The 21553-nt window shown below is 39.9% G+C and overlaps 1 long non-coding RNA gene across 8 annotated transcripts; it reads right to left on the minus strand.

Moving 5' to 3' along the window:
- Positions 1–1556: 1556 nt before the first annotated feature.
- Positions 1557–9467, minus strand: LOC114281857 (uncharacterized). Of its 8 annotated transcripts, XR_014361964.1 has the most exons (11): positions 9258–9467; positions 8947–9123; positions 5844–5940; positions 5592–5746; positions 4450–4640; positions 4288–4359; positions 4024–4103; positions 3878–3936; positions 3443–3526; positions 3198–3338; positions 1557–1887 (listed from the first exon to the last, which is right to left on the minus strand). It is a non-coding gene; the product is annotated as an uncharacterized LOC114281857 (long non-coding RNA). The 8 variants fall into 8 exon arrangements; XR_014361963.1 differs by lacking the exon at positions 3443–3526; XR_014361962.1 differs by lacking the exons at positions 5592–5746; positions 5844–5940; positions 8947–9123; positions 9258–9467 and having other exon boundaries at positions 4043–4103; positions 4450–4587.
- Between the last annotated feature and the right edge of the window lie 12086 nt (positions 9468–21553).

Raw genomic sequence — 21553 nt, forward strand, 5'->3', positions numbered from 1 at the left:
ATGTAAGATGAAAATTAGACTCCAAACATTCACAATAGGAAGACTTATACTTCAAACATGAATGTCAAAACAAAACCTTGACAATGTGACTCAACATAATCAATGTAACATGGAAAAAAAAACTCCAAACATTCACAATTTGAACATTTATACTTCAAACACAAATGTCAGCAATATGACAATTCACTCAATGTAATCAATGAAATGTCAAAACAAATTTCAAACACTAACAATGGTGTTTTGAGTCTATTGGAATCTCAACAATATGGCTCAACATAATCGATGTAACAATGAAACTAGACTCCAATCATTTACAATGTGAATATTCATACTTGAAACACAAATGTTAATGATAGAATATCGATAATGTGACTCACCATAATCAATGTAACATGGATAACAAACTCTAAACATTCACAATGAGAAGATTTATACTTCAAACACAAATGTCAACAATGGAATCTTGACAATGTGACCATTCACTCAACATAATTAATGTGACATGAAAAATAGGCTCTAAATACTAACAATGAGAAAATTCCTACTCAAAAACAATTAGGACATTATTTGAATGAAAAATGTGAATATTGGAATATCAACTATATGATTGAACATTTTCAATGTAAGATGAAAATTATACTCCAAACATTCACAATGGGAAGATTTATATTTCAAACGTGAATGTCAAAACAAAATCTTGATAATGTGACTCAACATAATCAGTTAATATACATTAGGGGTGAGCATGGTTCGGATTGGACCGGATTGGGATAAAATCAGAACCAATCTGTTATCTACGGTTCCTGAAAAATTAGAATCAATCCAATCCGTTTAAATCGTGGAACCAATCCATTTAAACGCGGATTGGATCGGTTTAGGACCACGGATTCACATAATTAAATAATAAAAAATATATATATATATATCACTTTAATTTCATAAAAATATAAACATAGCACTATATTAGTTCCACAATAGTAACACGTCTTTCTATAATAGCGATACACTGTTCTAGAATGTAAACAATCATAAGAAAACTGGTTTCACCATAAGTATTTAGATAATTACAAATTAAAACTAAAAACTAACAAACAAACTACAACAAAAAAGGGCTTTTACGGCACGCAATGCAAGCCGTAAAAACCCTTCTATGACCTGCAGCGCACGTCATATTATGATCAGTCATGGAAAGTCATTCACTTTCAATGACATGCTTCGTACGCCGTTAAAAACTATTTAACGTTAGATTTTGTGCGTCATTGTTACGTTTTCTATGACATGCTATAGTACGCCGTTAAAAACTATTTAACAGTAAATTTTGTGCGTCGTTGTTACTTTTTCTACAGTTACTTTTGCATGCCGTTAATTGGTGAGACAAATAATGACGCTGATTGCGTGCCGTAAAATATGTAATACGACTTATTATGCCTGTCGTAGAATATGCAGTTTTAATTTTTTATTTTTAAATTCAGCAGGTTCTATTTGACCAATTTTATACAATCTAACAAATATTACAAACAAGCATCACAAAATATTAATCAACCACCAAAATATTGTTTGAAACATCAAAAATAAACTACATCCATAAATTATAAACATTCAACAATTGTTTATACATTCCAAACATTTGAAAACTATATCTTTAAGTTCTAAACTGTAAAAAAAAGTTTAAACCATCCAAAACTATGCATATCTAACTTTCTAAACATATCGACAACTATTAAGAGATTATATAAAACTACCGACAACAGTTCCTATAACAATTGCTGCTGTAACTGTAGCAAATCCACTTGCTAATATCACAGGGACGACGGTGCCCAATGTATGTGTTAAGGCACCTAAACCCGCGGCAATAGCTAGAGCAACTAACCTGGTTGTATTTCTTGTCTGCATGACAAAAGAAACTTCACATAAGTACAAAAACCAACAACTTAGGGACAAAAATATTTCTTGAGGTATTAAGAAATGATCAAGAAATTTTAAAACATCAACAAAACATTTCCAAAATTAATAAAATAATTCAATGGCCCTATAAAAGCAATGTCATAATGAAAAATTAGCAAAAATTCAAGATCTCAATAGTCTCAACGTATATGAAAATAAAATCCACATAAAACAAAACCTTTTTTTTTTTCATACCTCAAATGAAGTTACCTCTAATGAAGTTACCTCTTTTGTTGCAATGTTTCTAGAGGGAAATGAGTAGGAATCTTCAAACAAACCATTAAGTTTGTACAGGAAATATAGTTTTCTACTAAATCCAGGCCATAAGAAGCTCAAGAGAAAAATTAAATTTTAAAAGAGGAAAAGGTGGAATTAATCTACTTTAATGCAACACCTACTTGGGACTTGCATAATTATGTTAAAGGATATCTATGTATGAGGTTTAGGTTTGCATAGGTTTCCCCATATAACAGCCTCATAGTAAATTTCCCCATATAACTGCTGCAAAGTAAAAGAAATCCAGAAGCCACAAAAAGAAAAATCCAACGCAGCCTATAAATCACATTCGAAAGATGAATAGAAAAGGGCAAATCATACCTATCAATCCATTTGGGAAAAAAATATCATTATAACATTTAAATTAATAAATGAAGGCAGACACATTTTCCTTCTATTTATATTGCAACTCTAACAACCTCCATATCCTAAGACACAAACTTTTGACAGAGATGACATATCAAACCTAGCAACAAGAAATGTAAAAGCAACAAAGATTGATGCGACCTACTGTTGCCATAATTCTCCTTGCAATATGCAAAATGATACAAGATTACACAGATAGAGAATATAATTATTTAAAAGGATATGTAGTCAATGCTCTAGAATACAAGAAGCACTATGAGTAAGTAAAAGCAAAATTATAGAACATATCGCAGGCATGAACATGAGCTGGAAAAAAAATGCTCTTTGTACCATGGAACTGAATAATATGCAGCCGTCACTCTCTCCATAAAGTTATAGCCTAAACTCGACATTAAACTGAAATGTCACACCAGAACATGACATGTGCTTTTTTGTCCCATTCAACAAATTGAAATCAACACCAGTTTAAGACTAAATATACCACACTACTTAGAATTATAGTTGTTCTTTGGAAAATAGGATGTCTGCAACATGTAGGTGCTTGCAAATAAAGATGTATTTTCAGATACAACACAAGAGTAAACAAGCCTTGACAAAAATTTTAGGCCTACCTTAGCCATGGGACAGTGACTGAGGTATCTAAACCACCACTATAGGCTAAAACCACTTCATTTAATTTTTTGCTTAAACTCCCCCACTGCCAGCTGAAGAGGCTATCGTCTCTTTTTCACTGCTCAAAACCGCTTGAATAGCTGCACTTTTTAAGGCCAAAACATTAAAGAAAATGTAAGAAAAAAATATATGAAATATCAAACATAATTTATCAAGAACTTTAGAAAATGTACAAGAAATATACCACTGAGTAATTATCCAAGGTTGGAGTCTTTCCCAAATTTTGTTCCATTTCGATGTTATGTAATAAGATGAGAAAAATAACAAGCTGAAACGATAGTTATAATTTGAAAAGGGTCAACTGTATCTCAATACTTATAATTTATGAGAAAGAAGACTGATATTGTGGAAAAATGAAGGTGTGGTGAACAAAACCCAAAACAGAAAAGGTAGTACTTCAAAGGAAAGTACAATAACAATAAAAAGGCTTAACATGATACATTAAAAAAACTATTGCCACTAATATACTTTATAAAAATTTATTGTCACTAGTAAAGAAATCAACATGAGTTCCTTCACACAAATAACCCATCTATCATGTAGGACACCCAAAAAACTATTAAAATTTAAATAAAAAATAATAACAAATTTCAATCGAGAGGAAATAAAAGACTATTACCTCTTGGAATGAAGGCAAGTTCTTTGAACAACATACTTTATCAGGATATAGGAATGGATCTGTAAATGAAACAAATTTTATTAAAATTAGAAGCTTAGCAAATGCCCACAAAAAATAAGAGAAATTCAGGCCTTGTTTAGTTTAACCTCTGTCCTAACTTCTCACTTTCATTGATATATATTGGCAAGTCACAAACTCTGGTGTATAACATTTCCCAATCAGCAATCTGTAGAAAATACAATCAAAGTTTAGAACAAAATTGACCAAACAGAACAAAAAGGAAAAAATAATAATAATAAATAAAATAGTGACCAAATAATCTTTTCTAATTAGCCAAAAAAACTAGTTCCTCATAATTAGAAAAAACAAGTTAAAAAAAAAAAAAGCATCAAGTGTGAGAAATTATTTACAGAAACTTTTGAGCACATTGAAAGGATGGAATTAATTTCCTGGCTCAAAGCTCTAGCTTCATTTTCGTAATCCTATATACAAAAAATTAAATAGCTGTAAGAGTCAAATTTGTAAACTAAACACATGCACATCAGAAACAAAAACCACATTTCATATTGCACCTTTAATTTAAGAAGTGCAGGCTCATTACAAGGCACTAGATTAAAGCCAAGTAAATTGTCAACATGCTCCCACTGCACTTTTCTGTATCACAGCTGCGATGATATGACTATTTTTCCACTTCAGAAAGACAATCTCTAACACCTTTAGCCCAATTTTGAGAGTCAACCAAGTTCTTTGTCACGTCTCGCACCTATATCAACAAGTGGACGAATATAAATTATTCAGGCACAATAACTACTAAGAACAACAACAAAGACATCTGTGTTGCTTACTAAATGAGACTTGATATAAGGCCATAGTGCATCCAAACAGCTGCACCAATCGCCCAAGATAAAAAAAAAACATGGTGTGTTTCATCCGATTAAGGAAATGCATCACCAAGTCTATCCACAACATTATTTGCAGCCATATATACAAGATTTCTATTGATAATTTTGAAGTCCTAAATACCATGTTTGTGTTATTTGTTTAGTTGAGCAATTTAACATCAGAGTTGAATATTATACGTATTCAAACATATCTAACAAACCAACAAAGAATATAGTGGAGAACAGAAAGAAAAAATAAGTAATGTGAACACTAATAAAACATCTCATATATTTAATAAATATCATGCCAACAGAAGAGCAAGGTCCAAGAGTCAACAAAGTAATAGTTGAGATATCAAAAGGGTAACATGAATGATTGATATTTTGGATCACCGCATATTGATCTATTACTGGAAACAAAAATTTGATATTAGATGGTCCAAAAGCAAGCATATGTTTGAAATGCAACATGTAGCATTTGACACAAACACAATCAACGTGCTATGTTTCCTATTTACCATGAGAATAGGAGGTGTTGTAAAAGTAATTCTACTCAGCAACACAACAAAAAGATATTGATAGGATAACATATGTATTGATCTATTACTGGAAACAAAAATTTGATATTGGATGATCCAAAAGCAAGCATATGTTTGAAATGCTACACGTAGCATTTGACACGAACACAATCAACGTGCTATGTTTCCTATTTCCCATGAGAATAGGAGGTATTGTAGAAGTAATTCTATTCAGTAACACAACAAAAAGATATTGATAGGATAAGATATATAAGATCAAAGTTTGGGATTGATGCCATCTAATATAAGAAGTACCTTGTATAAATCTGGACGCCGATCACGAAATACTCCCCAACGATGTCTCTTGGATTTGATCTTGTCAAGATCAAATTGGGTTATAAGAACAACTCTATTTTTATCATCAGCAGATGTAACAATTTCTCCGGTGGGTCTTGTTCATCAAGGTAAAACTGTTAAAGCATATCTGTCAGCGGTACAAGTCCAAAATTACAATATATGAACAAGCATTTAACTGCACAAATGCTACAAGTCAATAAGGTGGAATACCAGCTATAACAGAGTTGCCATAGAATGTGATTTCATTGTTTCCATGCTCAATCTTGATGATCTCCTTCCTAATGCGGTTTGAAGCAACTAGAGGTACCTGAATTTATTTAAATTGATTACTTTGTTTTTATCATTTCATGATGCAACATTATGATGGAAATATTAAAGTAAGTCCTTAGTTTTGATCACCACAAATATTGACAATAGTAGGACACCAACACAGAAACCTTAGTCTACTGCACAAAATGTTGTGGCATCAACAAGCTCAAATAAAATTTCTGCATCCTTGAGTGGTGAAGGACCAAATAACATTCGCTCAAATTTTGTTGTATCTAAAGGGCGGGCCTTAGTGAACATGGAAGCATCCATAGGATTTACCACTATGGTGTCCCAACCATTGGCTCCAATTGGCACTCCTGATGTGAATTATGATGTGCAGGCAGATAAAATGCCTCACAATATCAAGTATGTGCTTTTTAATAGATACTAACTGTTATCCCCCCCTCCTCCCAAAAAAAAAAAAAAGTATTGTCTGTATACAGTTGGATGCCTAATGCTGATATGTTGTTCTTACAGGTTCCTCCAAACATGACCTACTTCTGTCTTATCTAATGGTGGAAAAACCCTTGGCCCAAGCCTAATGTTTGAGACCAAGAACAAAGTTCTGGATTATGTTCAAACATCTTTGGGCTCTTGGAGTGATGCACACATTAATCAACATGTATGTGAAACCATTGTTCTTCACTCAATGGTGAATATCTGTTCCTTCTACTATTATATGTTAGAACATAATTCAAATGTGGGCTAAAGGGACAACTGTAGCAGATCTGATTGTAAGACACCTATTGATTGTTGTTCTACAAATATGTGATAGTGAACTTAGTAGTTGAGAGTCTTTAGGATTAGTTACCAAGTGGTTGAGAGTTTTTAGGTGTTTTATTATCTGTCAATGTAATCTGGTAGCAAAAAATAAAGAAGTAGTGCATTGTGTAGCTAACAGAAGAGTCTATTTAAACTCTTTTGAGTGTTTATTTTTAGGCAGGGTCTGCAGCCATTTCTAAACACTGCAATATTCAATAAATTCTAGTGTTTCTTCCACAATTTTTTCTAACATTATAGGGTTGTTGTAGCTGTATTGCTAGCATTGATCGATTTCCCTACGTTGTTCTTCCTTTCCTTCTATATCTACATAAATTGTTCTAATCTCTTTTTGTGAAAAATAGGATACTATCAATGTTGATTACTTTGTATTGTTTTAGTTTCATATAAGTAGGGCTTCCCCTTTTGGTTTATTTTTTGTTGTCTTTGTCTGATGGGGTGCGCCCAGCTGTGTTTATAGAGCAATGCCAAGGCAATATTGGAGGACCCCTGTTATTAGCTACTGTGGTGGCCCTCTTTCTAAAAAGACTAGTTGATATCATGTGGAATGGTGGTCCTAGCATTAAAAATTGACCAACCTAGGATGATCTTATACTACTATTATTTTTTTGTTGCACTTGAACATAATGTAGTTTGCCGTTTCTTCTAAGTGAGACCTGATGATGTTGGACAACACTATGACACTTATAATGCTGCATGTGGTTAGTTATATGGTGGTTTAACCTATGAACTTGTAAGAATAGGGTTTGTAAAATGTTGAAGAAATAATGTAGTGTTTAGAGGAGAAGTGACTGGACTTTGGCTTTATTTGAAAGTGAGAGATTGTAGGAACTTCAGAATGATGTATGGAAATTTCAGGAAAAAAAGTACTTCTGGGTTTTGGAGTCGATTTAAAGTCCAAATTTAGTAAGCAAAGGATTAGCTCATGGAATATAGGCTTTGGAATGAAACAAAAGAAAGAAACTAAGGCAGGTTTCTGATTGAAATAATAGAATCTAATAGTAGAGAATTAAAGATAGAAGAAAATGAAGAAGAAAGAGAAAGAGAAGGGTCTTATGGGAATCCCACTTTGATTCTTTAGGAGTTACTCTCTAAGGTTGGGTTGCGTCACAAAATAACACAATCTTTAATTATCAAAATCCATTCTACTGAGTTGAAGAATAAGTGTTGCTATGTTTAGGTTGCTAAACTCCTACTTCTACTAAGATTAGGATCCCAAAAGTGGAAAACTTGACCTGTAACATAATCCTTAACCCACATTATATACCACATGTGAGCATTAAATGATTTGGTTGACCAAGAACGTGGCTTGTGTACTTATTATATCACAGGCCAATTTAAAAGTGACCAGAAATGTAATGACTTGAGAATAAACATAAATACTCAAAATCAACCCAAATTTGATTACATAGTAAGGTTTGAAGCATGCCCATGTGAAAATCTCCAATTTGTACCTTTACTTATTGTGTTCTATATCAACAATTGTGTTAGAGCTTGATAGGTGTACACACGTTCTTTAGGACAGTTTGTTCATCTGGGGTAATGAGTTTTGGCTGATTTTACACTGCCTCTTTGTCTGTGTCCTAATCTTACTGTTCTTTCTTTTTTTCATTTCCTCTTCATATTTGAAAAGTTTGGAATGGGGAAGCAAAATGATTAAAATGGGTTTTTAAATCTCAACTTTTAGTATATACAAAACATATTAGCACATGCCTCACATTTTCCCACAACATATTGGAATAGCAGGTCTATAGTTCAAAATCAGAATTCGAAATCAATCATAATTTTCAGTTTAGCACACTAAAGGACTAACAGACCCCAGACTGAATCTAGTTTTCTAAATAATCCATAGTAGCCATTTCCTACAATCAAAAAATGACAGAGTCTGACCACTGCATCCATCACTGACTTATACCTCATTTGTTCTACAAATGTGAACAAATGCTAAGGAAGCATCTGAAAAGTTGCAAAGGATACTTACAATTGAGGGAAACAACCATGTATAGAAGTTTAGGATACATCACAGAGGTGGCCCAAAGCCAAACAGCATATTCGTCATCATCTAATTTAGGGTAGTTCTTAATAAAACACAAAATCAAAAAAAAAAAAAAAAAAAAAATTCAATCAAGAAACTCATGTACATAACTAGATGATCTGTTTGGCCCCCAAGACAACACTCTGTTTGGTAGTGAAGAAAAGAATCTAAACAACCCAGAAAATGTACTTGTGTTCTTCTTCGGTCCACGGAGTTCCTTTCTTCCTCTCGACCTCGCCGTGCTTTGTCTTTGCTGCCAACCCAAATGAGGTCCGACTCCTCTTTGACTCGGTCTCCCACCCAAGCGCCGACTCGTCAGAATAACTCTGCAACTCTACTCAGCCTGACTGAATCTCCTTCGCAAATCTGTGAGCGAGAGAGAGAGCGAGAGAGAGAGATGCCCCAAATGAGATGTGTTTAGGGCAAATCAGAGAGAGAGACAGACAGAGAGAGAGAGAGAGAGAGAGAAAGAAAGAGAAGAGAAGAGAATGAGTGTGTACCTTTCCTTATCTTTTTCTCTGTGCCCGACGCTGTTAAATGGAGTTTTTAACGTTGTTTTGCTAATCGAAGCCGCAAAGAGACGAGTTAGAAATGGAAGTGAGCAAAGAGATGATGAAGGAAATGGCGATGGATGCCGCTGTCAAGCCAGTTCTCGTACCGGCGATGGATCCCCTTCGAACTAGTGTCTGATGATTAGAATCTATTAGAAGCCCAAACAGATGAAGCATATTTTCTTTTGCCAAATATTTTTTTTGTTTTTTTTTCGTAAATTGGCGCCATAAATTTTATTTTGGAGCTTCTTGTTTTTTATCATACAATTTATGACATATATTGTTCGTCGTAAAGTTTGTAATACTTTTAATAGCAGGTGTTGTGTGCGTCGTAAAAGGTAATACTTTTAACGGCTGGCGTATGTGTGTCATGTATAATTAATATATTAACGACACGTCATATGTACGTCGTTGAAAGTTTTATTATTTATGGCGTGCATTGCAAGTCGTTAAAGAATCATTGTTATTACCATTCACAGCCTACACAATAGACACGCCGTGGTTGGAGAAGTATTTACGACGTGCAAAAAAAGAAAGTCGTAAAAGTGAGAAACTACGACGTGCATTTATTGTATGCCGTTGATGTGGTGTCGTAAAAAGTCAATTTTGTTGTAGTGAAGTAATTAAAGAAGATACTATGTGGGTTTAAGTTTGTGTTTAGGTTTGTGTTTAGGTTTTATATGGAATAAGAGAAGATACTATGCGTGAGGGTTTATAATAAAAATATAGACTATTTGTATATGGTTCGGATCGGTTCCAATCCGGAATCGTAGGGTTCAATCCAGAACCAATCCGTGGACTACGGATTTTTAATTCTTCAATCCGGAACCGAACCATGGATTCAAAAAACCAATCCAAACCTATCGGATTGAACTGGACTGGATTAGATTATGGATTTTACGGATTCGTTGCTCAGCCCTAATATACATGTCGAAAAAAAATTATGATTATAAACTAATGTGAATGTATAGTTTCAGACGTACACATTAATATTTATGTGAATGAATGTAGTATTACATACCATTAAAGCCATAACACAGCAAGTCACTCGTTCTAGACGTCGATGATGAAGTTCAATGGAATTCATTGTTGTGGACTTGATGGTTTCTACGCAATCATATTGCCTCATCTTGTCCAAATGCTCCATGTGCTGATAGTATGCCCATCCAATTGTCTTGCCAGTTGTGGAATAAAAGAGCTTTAAACAAGCATACAAACTTATCAACCTAGCAACCTCCTCATTATCTGATTTCTTTCTTCCAACCAATGCCTCATCGATCAAAGATTGGATATTTTTCGATGTAAGCCTCTGTGTGTCTTTGCACTTCTTGTCGATAAGTCCAAATGTTGGCTTCAAACCATATGCAGTTTTTGTTGGCACAGATCTGTAGTCTACTCCAAAAATTAATTTGATGTCATGTGCAGACAATTTGAGAGATTTGGGGCCAATTTTGAAAGAATTTGACGCAGGATTGTATGTCTCTATAATCTTTCCTATCACATCATCATATTTCATGCATGATGATAGTTCAATTTTTATGTTTATCAGTGCATCAAACATCATCCAAAATGGAGTTCTCTTGAAACATTTCAGCAGAAATCACCCCCGCACAACTGTATGAAAATATTTAAGTGAATTCTTTTTGTTATTTATTTTTTAATTATCAACTAATCATTTTATTGACATTATTAGATTTAGAAAATGAATCTACAAAATAGATTTATATATTATTTCCATTACCTTTTGTCTCTTTTGTTTTGTTATTTTATCACTTTATCTTTTAAATGGAGTATTTTCTTTAGGCATTTATGTTTTAAGTTTTTATTTATTTATTTTTATTTTTTTATAATTTGTTGTTAAAGTTAATTTTTGTCTAAAATTATATGGAAAACAAGTGTATGAATATAGGGAATAGGGGACACATTTACATCATTTAACTATTTATAAAAAATAAATAAAAAAAAAATTGATCATTTAACTATTTCCATTGTGACAGTACTGTGTATGTGTGACACTTTAATAGTTAAAAGAGTTCAACTATGGGTTGAATTTCCATCATATTGATATCTCAATGTGAAAGACTTGAGGGATTTATAAGACCCATCATGAGTCTTGTTTCAATGATCCAATTTGTAATGCCGTCAATGTATATTATCCATAAAAAAATTAGTTTGATTCAATAATCATAATTTTTCTTTTATTTTATAGTATTTTGTCTCCGAAAAAATGGACAATAAATATATTTTTGAAATAAACCATCCTTTTTTTAGAGACAAATGCAATAAAATGAAAAAGGTCATGATTATCAAATTGACCTAAATATTTTTATTGATGATATATGTAGACACCCCATTTTTGACCGACCTTAAGACTCAGACATCACCGATTGAGCGCTCGGTGACGTTGCATATCGTGCTCGTTCAAAAGTCTCAGAGTCGCGGCCGTGAGCCCTGCCCCCGGACTTCCGAACCCTCTTTTGTGCCTTGCCTCGGTTTGCGAACCAGACTCGGTTTTCTCTGTTTCTTTTCCTGAGGGGAGGGAGAGGTCCCGTAGACCATTTCTCAGTGGCCGTGGGCTACATTTTGTGGCCGTAGGCCATTTTGCCCATTTCGGAGCCCGGTTTCCGGTTTTTCGGGACCATTGGCCGTGTGCCTCGGTTCGGGACCGCCTAACCATCTCAGTTTGCTCCGTTTTTTTTTGGCATACTCCTTATTTGCTCCCTTTTGAGGGACACTGAGGTCTGAAAGACCCACTTCGTGGTCGAATGCCACTTTCGGTGCTTAACAGGCAGTTTTCGGGGCCCCGAACTGCGCGTTTTGGCCCCCGAGCATTCGTTTTGCATCGGTTTTCGTTCATTTTTGGCAGGTATCTCTGTTTCATCACCAGGAAGGCCGTAGAAGGGTGGGAGGCCAGCAATTGTTTTAGCAATCAGTTATATTCCTCCGGCGCCCTCTGACGCCCGTTTTTCTTCACTTCCGAGCCAATGTTGAACAACCTTGGGCCATTTTCTTGAACTTTCAACCACATATTTGTGTTGTACACACATGGGAGGACAGCAAAAGTTGGTGGCCGGCCAGTAATTCCACCTGACCCTATTGACCCCTTCTTAAAAATGGCCTATTCTCTCTCATGTTTTACAGTTGCCAATTTTGAACCACAGGGTTCTGTTGAGGGCACCTGGGAGGATACCTATATGTGGTGGCCGGCCAGAAAATCTTCTTGACCTTTTTGACCCTTGGCCGGCCGGCCATGGGAGGTAGCCAGCCGGCCACCTGCAGCTTTGAAAGTTGGCCGGCCATGATCCTTGCAATATGTACTTTACAGCTGTATGGCTGTTGTCCCCCAAAAATATCTAGATCCGGGGGACAGTCTTTGGGGAAAAGACTTGGTCCTTTTCCCCCACTCTTCCCCTCCATGTTCCCCCTCTCCTTGGTCCATATAACCAGCCTCCAGCATTTGTAATAGGGGTTGGAAAAAATTGCCTTCAAGCCTTGCATTCATATCCCCCTCCATCTCTCTCATTTTCTTGAAAATTCCTAAGTTCTACCACCATTTCTTCATCACCACCAAGCACCACCACCACTACACCATTTCCAGCAGCTTGAAGAGCTTTCCAGCAGCTAGGAGGTATCACTTCTCAAGCCAAGAAGCAACCAAAGACTTGTCTTCAAGGGTGAGTCTCATTTCCCCCTATTTTGGTCCATTTCTTGTATCATTTATAAGCCATACATGCTTGCTGTTCTGAGCTCCGGCCCTAACTGAAAGTGGCCTTATTTTGAGCTCTTTTTCACTTTTTCTTAAGGGCTCAACACTGTTTGAGGCCCTCTTGATGCACTTTCTTCATTATCCTCCTTGAATGCCATTTTCTTGCATGATATTTTTAGCCTATATGTGATCTGTTTTGGAGCATGATGTAAACTGTAAGTAGGCTTATTTTGAGCCCCTCTTTAACATTGAAGAAGGACTCATCACTTTTTGGGACCTCCATGTACCACTTGTCATATTACCCCTCTTTGGTCCCCATTTTTGCATGATTCATTAGCCTATTGTGCTTCTATTTTTGGGCGATTTTCAGAACTGAAAAAAGTTTTATTTTGGCCTCCTCTTCATGTTTCATTGAGGGTCCATCACTCTTTGAGACACCCTTCCTATACTTTGTGTTATATCTCTCTTTTAATCCCCATTTTTGCATGATTTATTAGCCTATTGCGCTTCTATTTTTGGGCGATTTTCAGAACTGAAAACAGTCTTATTTTTTCCTCTTCTTCATGTTTAATTAATGGTATTTCACTGTTTGAGACTTCCTTTATATACTTTGTGTTATATCCCTATTTTGGGTCATATTTTGCATGATATTTTTGGCTTGTATGAATACTGTTTTGGGCCCAGTTATCAACTGTATAATGCATTATTTTTGGTCCCTCTTCAGTATTGTAGAAGAGTCTTTTTCTGTTAGGGCTCTGCATCTACCACTTGCTTCTTTGGCCACCTTTTGGCCCATTTCTTACATAAGAGTGTAGCCATGCCTGTGTTTGTTTTTGGGCTATTTTCAGAACTGTAAAAGATCATATTTTGGGCCCCTCTTCAACTTTTTTGAAGGACCCTAATCTGTTTAGGGGCAGCAGCTGTGAGTTGCTTCTTTATCTCGCATTCAGGGCCATTTTTGCATGCTAGTTTTTCCCTGTTTGTGCTTGCTTTTTGGCCATGCTTTGAACTGTAAAAATGCTTATCTTGGGGCTGCCTTGCTTCTGTCTTTTCATTCCATTTTCAACTTATGCATGCTTTATATAGCTGTAAGCCATTTCATGTACCTAGTTTCGCATTTCGGGAGAAATTTCATGCATCGGGTGTCATTTCGCCTTGTTTCGGGGCTGTTTTCCCCCTCATTTTGCTACTGATTTTTGCATGTTTGCATATCATATTCCATGTCTTTGCCATGTCTCATTAGAGTGGCATTTCGGTGCCTGAGGATCGGTCCTCGGTTTGCGTACACGCGTGCACGCATTTCGAGTTGTCTTGTTTTCATCTGATGGCCTCCTATGTGAGTGTGGCTGAGGCTCTCTCATGTTGGTGTAAGCCCATTATTGCATTGCGTATGCCATTTCATCCTTAGCATTGCGTATGCTCGGTTGTGTATTACCTCGTTTAGCGTGTATGCCATTCTATGACATTGTGTATGTTAGAATTGTATCTTAGTTGCATTTCATGCATGTCATGCATATTGCATCGTGTTCGGGATAGGAGTTAGCCTGGGCACGGGAAACGAGGTGCATTTCGTACTCCGAGTGACGGAATGTATCTCAATTCCCCAGTCACCGACACTCCGGATCATCCATGATGGAGTTAGATCTTGTTGTGTTTTCATGTGCATTCATTTCATATTAAATTGTGCAATTCGACTCCTCGGCCATCATGCCTCGATATGCGTGATTGGTGGCACGAGGATCGAGACATACATATATCTGTGAAAATACATTGCTATGCCCCTTTCCTGCTCTCTGTTGCAGCAAATCAAGAATCAGCGGTCTTCCGAGGCTTGGCACGCATTTCAAGAACAGGTGCAAACAGAGGCTAATTGGGGCATCGTCATGGATTTCCGCGCAAAGGCAACCCGGGCATGCATCATTCATCAGAAGCAAGGCAGTCCCTGGCTTGCACGCCAGTTTTACAGCTTTCCTAGATTAATTTGTAAATTAATTAGGAATTTGTTTATATTTGGACTGTAATATTTATTTGGACTGTAATATTCTTTCATTTGGGACTGTATTATTTATTCGGACCTTCTGCGCGAGGGCATAATTGTAATAAGTGTGCGTGTGTGTGTTGTATGTCTTCCAACCCCACGTCTTTCTCCCTTTTATTTATCCGCTTATGATGGTTAGATTAGGGCATATTTCAATTAGCATACAGTATGATAGCATGTTTGCATTCATTCATCTGTTTTGCATGCACCGGGCTCGGCGCATCATACTAACTGCATTGTACTTTCAATTCCAAATTGAATACATGTTAGTTGTCGCATTCCATATGCCATGTTTAGAATAGCCGAGCCTGCTATAGTTTGCATTTTTGCATGTGTTGCATTAGGCATTTCTGTATACTTAGGATCATGCATGATTTCTAATGTAATATCTGTTTTGGCTTGGAGTACTCGGTAAGTTTTATGCTTTAGCATCCTTGCATGCGTGTGAGTGTTGCCATGACAGCATGCTTACCATGAGGCTACTTGCTTATGTGATATATCTGCCTGAATGCCTGTGGGTGAAGGTTGGGTTATCTGGATTGGAACAAATCATTGACTGTGAGTTTTAAAGCCCACTTGAGAGTGGCAAATCATCATGTTTTCTAAGCCCACCCGAGGGTGGCAAAACCTGCATTTTAAGCCTACTTGCGAGTAGCAAACCATCTTTCAAAAAACAAACATGAAATGTTTTGTTCCAATTCAGGCGATCCAGTCTATACTTGTATGCTGTGCGCATCACATAGTAACCTAGGCTAATAACCGGAATAAGAACACACAATGTTTTCAAAAATAGATATCATGGTTAGTAGAGGCCAATCTTTGATCGGGCGAGCGGGGGTGCTCACGAAGTGACCTTCCCCAATCGTACCCAAGTTCCCGAGCCGAGGCAACTTTGGTGATGACGGACACGTGGCCTTTTGGCACCGACTCAAGGTTTCCTAAATTTCCCAAAATAAAATATTTAGGTGGCGACTCTGTATCTGGCAAAGCAGTCCATGTTTGGCACTTCTTTCAAAAATCTGTTTTCTCAAAACGATTTGCCGGATTTGGACTCTTTGGTTCAAGATTAAGAACCGTGACAAATTTGGAGAGTCCTGAGCTGTAGTGACCCCAGATCGAACGGAACGGGAGCTCACCCTCCCGGGAGGGTCGGGGGACGTCTACAGTTTCTGGCGACTCTGTTGGGGATTTAGAGAACTTGACTCGAACTCATGATATCTGTTTTTTACTACACTTGTGTGTTTCTTTGCATTGCATTTGCATTGGTGCGCCTAGGACACCGAGTTTGCCATCTGCTATTCCTGAATGGTTTGCCGGAGGCTTGTCTTGTCAAGGCATGACCACAAGGCTGACCGGTTGTGGGCTCTGCCAGTATGGGAACACAAACCCTGGTTTTACCGAGGCACCATTTTCGACAATTCAACCTAGTGCATATTCGGATCCATAGTGACCATTCCAAACTAGGACAGGTTGCTTACCCGTTTATAGGTTGTTTGAAACCGCTGCGTGCGTAGTGAAACCCTAGCTCCTGACAAAAATAGGACAGGGAAACCCTACCCCAACATAGGGGTGTTTTGGCTATCACTTATCTGTTATGTGCTTTAGAGTGCGTCTCTACAGGAATGCATGTATCAGTGTATGAGTTTGGGCATCAGGCCTGCGGCCGTCCGTTCAGTATTGTGGGTATCAGGCCTACGGGCATCAGTCAGTATTTAGGAATCAGTTATCTACGGGTATCAGAGATTCAGTTTTGGGGACAGTGATACAGGGATAATAATCAGTGTTTGAGGACAATGTGTATTCAGCTTATCGACTGTGTGTTGTTATGCCCGGCTGTGTGTCATGCATTTATTTTAAGCTGTTATGCTGTCCGTTTATCTATTTATTTATTTCCTTATTGCTTTATTTATCTTTTTACTAGGGGCAGTTCTAGCACAATTGCTTCCAACCCAGTAGATATTCCCCGAGCACTTTGGACACGAGGTCACCGACTCAACCGATCTGAGGATCTAATTGACGGACAGCCAGTGTTCCATTCTCTACTCCCTGTTATCAGAAGAAGGCAGAGGAAGCGCAGTGTATCTGAACAGAGATCACCAGAACAGTGGTTTCCCCCATCAGCGGACAGTCGGATTGAGATCCCCATTGTTGCTATAGAGATAGATCTGCCAGCAGTTCAAATAGATCAAAACAGTATGGCGACACCAACAGGAGTTGATGAGATGATACGCCAAATGCAAGAGACCATGCGGGCCATGCAGCAGGACACCATTCGCCGAGATGAGTTCGCCAAGCAACAGGCCGAGATCATGGCCCAGCAGGCTGAGCTAATTACCAGACTGCAATAGCAGAATGCGGCATCTGCTTCGCATCAAGTCCCTCCTCGGGCAGGGGCTCCATTACCTGAGTAGACACCTACTGTTCAGAACGCTCCACCAAATACCCAGAATACCATGCTGAATATCCAGAACCTGCAAGAGGACACGAACCTCCCAATGGGGCCAGCTCCGCCCCCGCTTCTGCCACAACTGTCCAAGACCCATACACTCAATCACCCGGACTCTCCCTTTGAGTTCGAGGTTGATCATACAGCTCTGAAATTGAGCAAGCTTGAGAAGCTCTTCAAGAAATCGCAAGGGGTAAAAGCTATTCCGGACATCGAGGATGGATATACCGATGTAGCCGTGACATTGCCCGATAGGTTCAAAATGCCGCAAATTGACCGCTTTGACGGGTCCGGGGACCCCATGGTTCATCTTCGGCTATTCTCAGACATCCTATGGCCAATGGGCCTAACTAGACCCCAAAAGCTCTCACTGTTTGGCCGGACTCTGTCGGGTGTGGCCGCCACCTGGTACGCAAAGTTAGAAGATGAAGTGAAGAGGAACTGGGATGAAATGGCTGAGGCCTTTGTCGCACAATATTCGTCCAACACTCAGATTGAGATTACAACCCGTGATCTCGAGACGACAAGGCAGGAGCCCAAGGAAACCTTTTCTGATTTTGTAACTCGGTGGAGGGCAAAGGCGTCGATGATGACCTTGAGGCCCACCGATAAAGATCAAATCTGGATGATTGTGCGCAATCTCCAACCAAAGCTGATGCAGAGAATGATTGTAATCCCCTTTTCCACCTTCTCAGATTTACACGAGATGGGGGTGCAAATTGAGGATGCCATGAAACAAGGTCTGATTGACCAAGACCGGGAGCAGCCCCGGAGTACATTCAATCGTAACAACAATGCAGGCCCGAGTGGCGCTGCGACTGCAAGAGCTTCAGAGGTGAGCATGGTCACCACCATTCCCCCTCCCCCTCCGAGGCCCATGGCGGCCACACCTTTCTCTGGCGCGTCTGGAAGCAACACACAAGCCACCAGATTCCAACCTCGAGGCCAAAGAACCTTCACACCCATACACATGCCCCTGTCCAAAGCTCTAGGGGTATTGATCAGGAAAAAGCATTTGAAACCCCGGACTCTCCCTTTGAGTTCGAGGTTGATCATACAGCTCTGAAATTGAGCAAGCTTGAGAAGCTCTTCAAGAAATCGCAAGGGGTAAAAGCTATTCCGGACATCGAGGATGGATATACCGATGTAGCCGTGACATTGCCCGATAGGTTCAAAATGCCGCAAATTGATCGCTTTGACGGATCCGGGGACCCCATGGTTCATCTTCGGCTATTCTCAGACATCCTGCGGCCAATGGGCCTAACTAGACCCCAAAAGCTCTCACTGTTTGGCCGGACTCTGTTGGGTGTGGCCGCCACCTGGTACGCAAAGTTAGAAGATGAAGTGAAGAGGAACTGGGATGAAATGGCTGAGGCCTTTGTCGCACAATATTCGTACAACACTCAGATTGAGATTACAACCCGTGATCTCGAGACGACAAGGCAGGAGCCCAAGGAAACCTTTTCTGATTTTGTAACCCGGTGGAGGGCAAAGGCGTCGATGATGACCTTGAGGCCCACCGATAAAGATCAAATCCGGATGATTGTGCGCAATCTCCAACCAAAGCTGATGCAGAGAATGATTGTAATCCCTTTTCCCACCTTCTCAGATTTACACGAGATGGGGGTGCAAATTGAGGATGCCATGAAACAAGGTCTGATTGACCAAGACCGGGAGCAGCCCCGGAGAACATTTAACCGTAACAACAATGCAGTCCTGAGTGGTGCTGCGACTGCAAGAGCTTCAGATGTGAGCATGGTCACCACTATTCCCCCTCCCCCTCCGAGGCCCATGGCGGCCACACCTTTCTCTGGCGCATCTAGAAGCAACACACAAGCCACCAGATTCCAACCTCGAGGCCAAAGAACCTTCACACCCTTACACATGCCCCTGTCCAAAGCTCTAGGGGTATTGATCAGGAAAAAGCATTTGAAACCCCGGACTCTCCCTTTGAGTTCGAGGCTGATCATACAGCTCTGAAATTGAGCAAGCTTGAGAAGCTCTTCAAGAAATCGCAAGGGGTAAAAGCTATTCCGGACATCGAGGATGGATATACCGATGTAGCTGTGACATTGCCCGATAGGTTCAAAATGCCGCAAATTGACCGCTTTGACGGGTCCGGGGACCCCATGGTTCATCTTCGGCTATTCTCAGACATCCTGCGGCCAATGGGCCTAACTAGACCCCAAAAGCTCTCACTGTTTGGCCGGACTCTGTTGGGTGTGGCCGCCACCTGGTACGCAAAGTTAGAAGATGAAGTGAAGAGGAACTGGGATGAAATGGCTGAGGCCTTTGTCGCACAATATTCGTACAACACTCAGATTGAGATTACAACCCGTGATCTCGAGACGACAAGGCAGGAGCCCAAGGAAACCTTTTCTGATTTTGTAACCCGGTGGAGGGCAAAGGCGTCGATGATGACCTTGAGGCCCACCGATAAAGATCAAATCCGGATGATTGTGCGCAATCTCCAACCAATGCTGATGCAGAGAATGATTGTAATCCCCTTTCCCACCTTCTCAGATTTACACGAGATGGGGGTGCAAATTGAGGATGCCATGAAACAAGGTCTGATTGACCAAGATCGGGAGCAGCCTTGGAGAACATTCAACCGTAACAACAATGCAGGCCCGAGTGGCGCTGCGACTGCAAGAGCTTCAGAGGTGAGCATGGTCACCACCATTCCCCCTCCCCCTCCGAGGCCCATGGCGGCCACACCTTTCTCTGGCGCGTCTGGAAGCAACACACAAGCCACCAGATTCCAACCTCGAGGCCAAAGAACCTTCACACCCTTACACATGCCCCTGTCCAAAGCTCTAGGGGTATTGATCAGGAAAAAGCATTTGAAACCCCTGGAGCCGAGGCCACTACCGAATCCACTCCCTCCCTCTCATGACCCAGCAAAATACTGCGCGTATCACCAATAACACGGTCACGACACCGACCGTTGTTACAGATTGCGTCATGAGATCCAGGATCTTATTGACAAGCAGGTGATCGCGCCTCCCGACAAACCCAATGTCACGACCAACCCTCTTCCACCACATAACCAAACCCCCCCTCCCAATAGAATCAATTTCATCCAAACTGGGGTCGCATCCTACGATCCTAGTATCTATATCACCCCATCCCACCTACCCAAGCCGGAGGTGCTCCTTCCCGACTGCACCGACTCTTTGTGCATGTTGGACATCTCCACAACCCAACCAGAACTGACGGTGGTGACCACCGAAGATGGGACAGGGCAGACTTCAGGAGAGACTGACATTGGTGAATCTGGGATTGAACAGAGTTTTGTCGGGGGAGCCTACAATCCGAGCAAGTACATCTTATCAACAAACCAGATTGGGCTGGGTATAGAATTGCCAGAGGAGGAAGAACTATGCATGATCCGAGGAGATGGATTTAGGCAAGGGGCAGATGATCTGACAGCCGTAGAGGAGGACTTTGCCGACCTACAATTTTTCGATGACCAGGAACCAGGAGATGCGGCAATCAACTGATTCGACTATGAGGAATCGGCAGAGGCCACTGGATGGCTCGAAGATCAACCAGATATAGTGGAGGAATCCCAACCAGAACAGGGCCCGGCAGGGGCAAGAGTATCAGCTGTGGCCGGAAGGGCCGAAAGTCAAGTTATATCGCCGGAGAGCGCCGGTGCTAAGAATTTCGCTCGAGACTTGGGCATTATGGATACGGGAATAGTTGAACGACCAGCTGTACTGACGCAGCTGGAACGAGAAAGGTTTGAGGTTACCGAGAGAATTAGGAAAGCTAAGGGCCCTGAGGGGACTGAGAGTGCTGTGTGCACGAAGACAGATAATGCGGCGAGCATGTGGACGGAGAGCACTGCGAGTGCGAGTGGACCGAAGCCAGACAGGTGTCTGTTGGCTGCCAGCGGAATGTGGTGGGAGGACGACGACTTATGTCTTGCCCACACAGACGAAGACTGGGGAAGTGGCCAACCGGATGATACTTGGTACCTCGATGAGGTGGATCACATGACGAGAAGCGGGCGGTACTTCAAGCCCCCGCACCTAGACCAACCCGAGGCA

Source organism: Camellia sinensis, chromosome 2 (genome assembly GCF_055761805.1).
Source record: "Camellia sinensis isolate YWXY chromosome 2, ASM5576180v1, whole genome shotgun sequence".
Classification (NCBI taxonomy): Eukaryota; Viridiplantae; Streptophyta; class Magnoliopsida; order Ericales; family Theaceae; genus Camellia; species Camellia sinensis.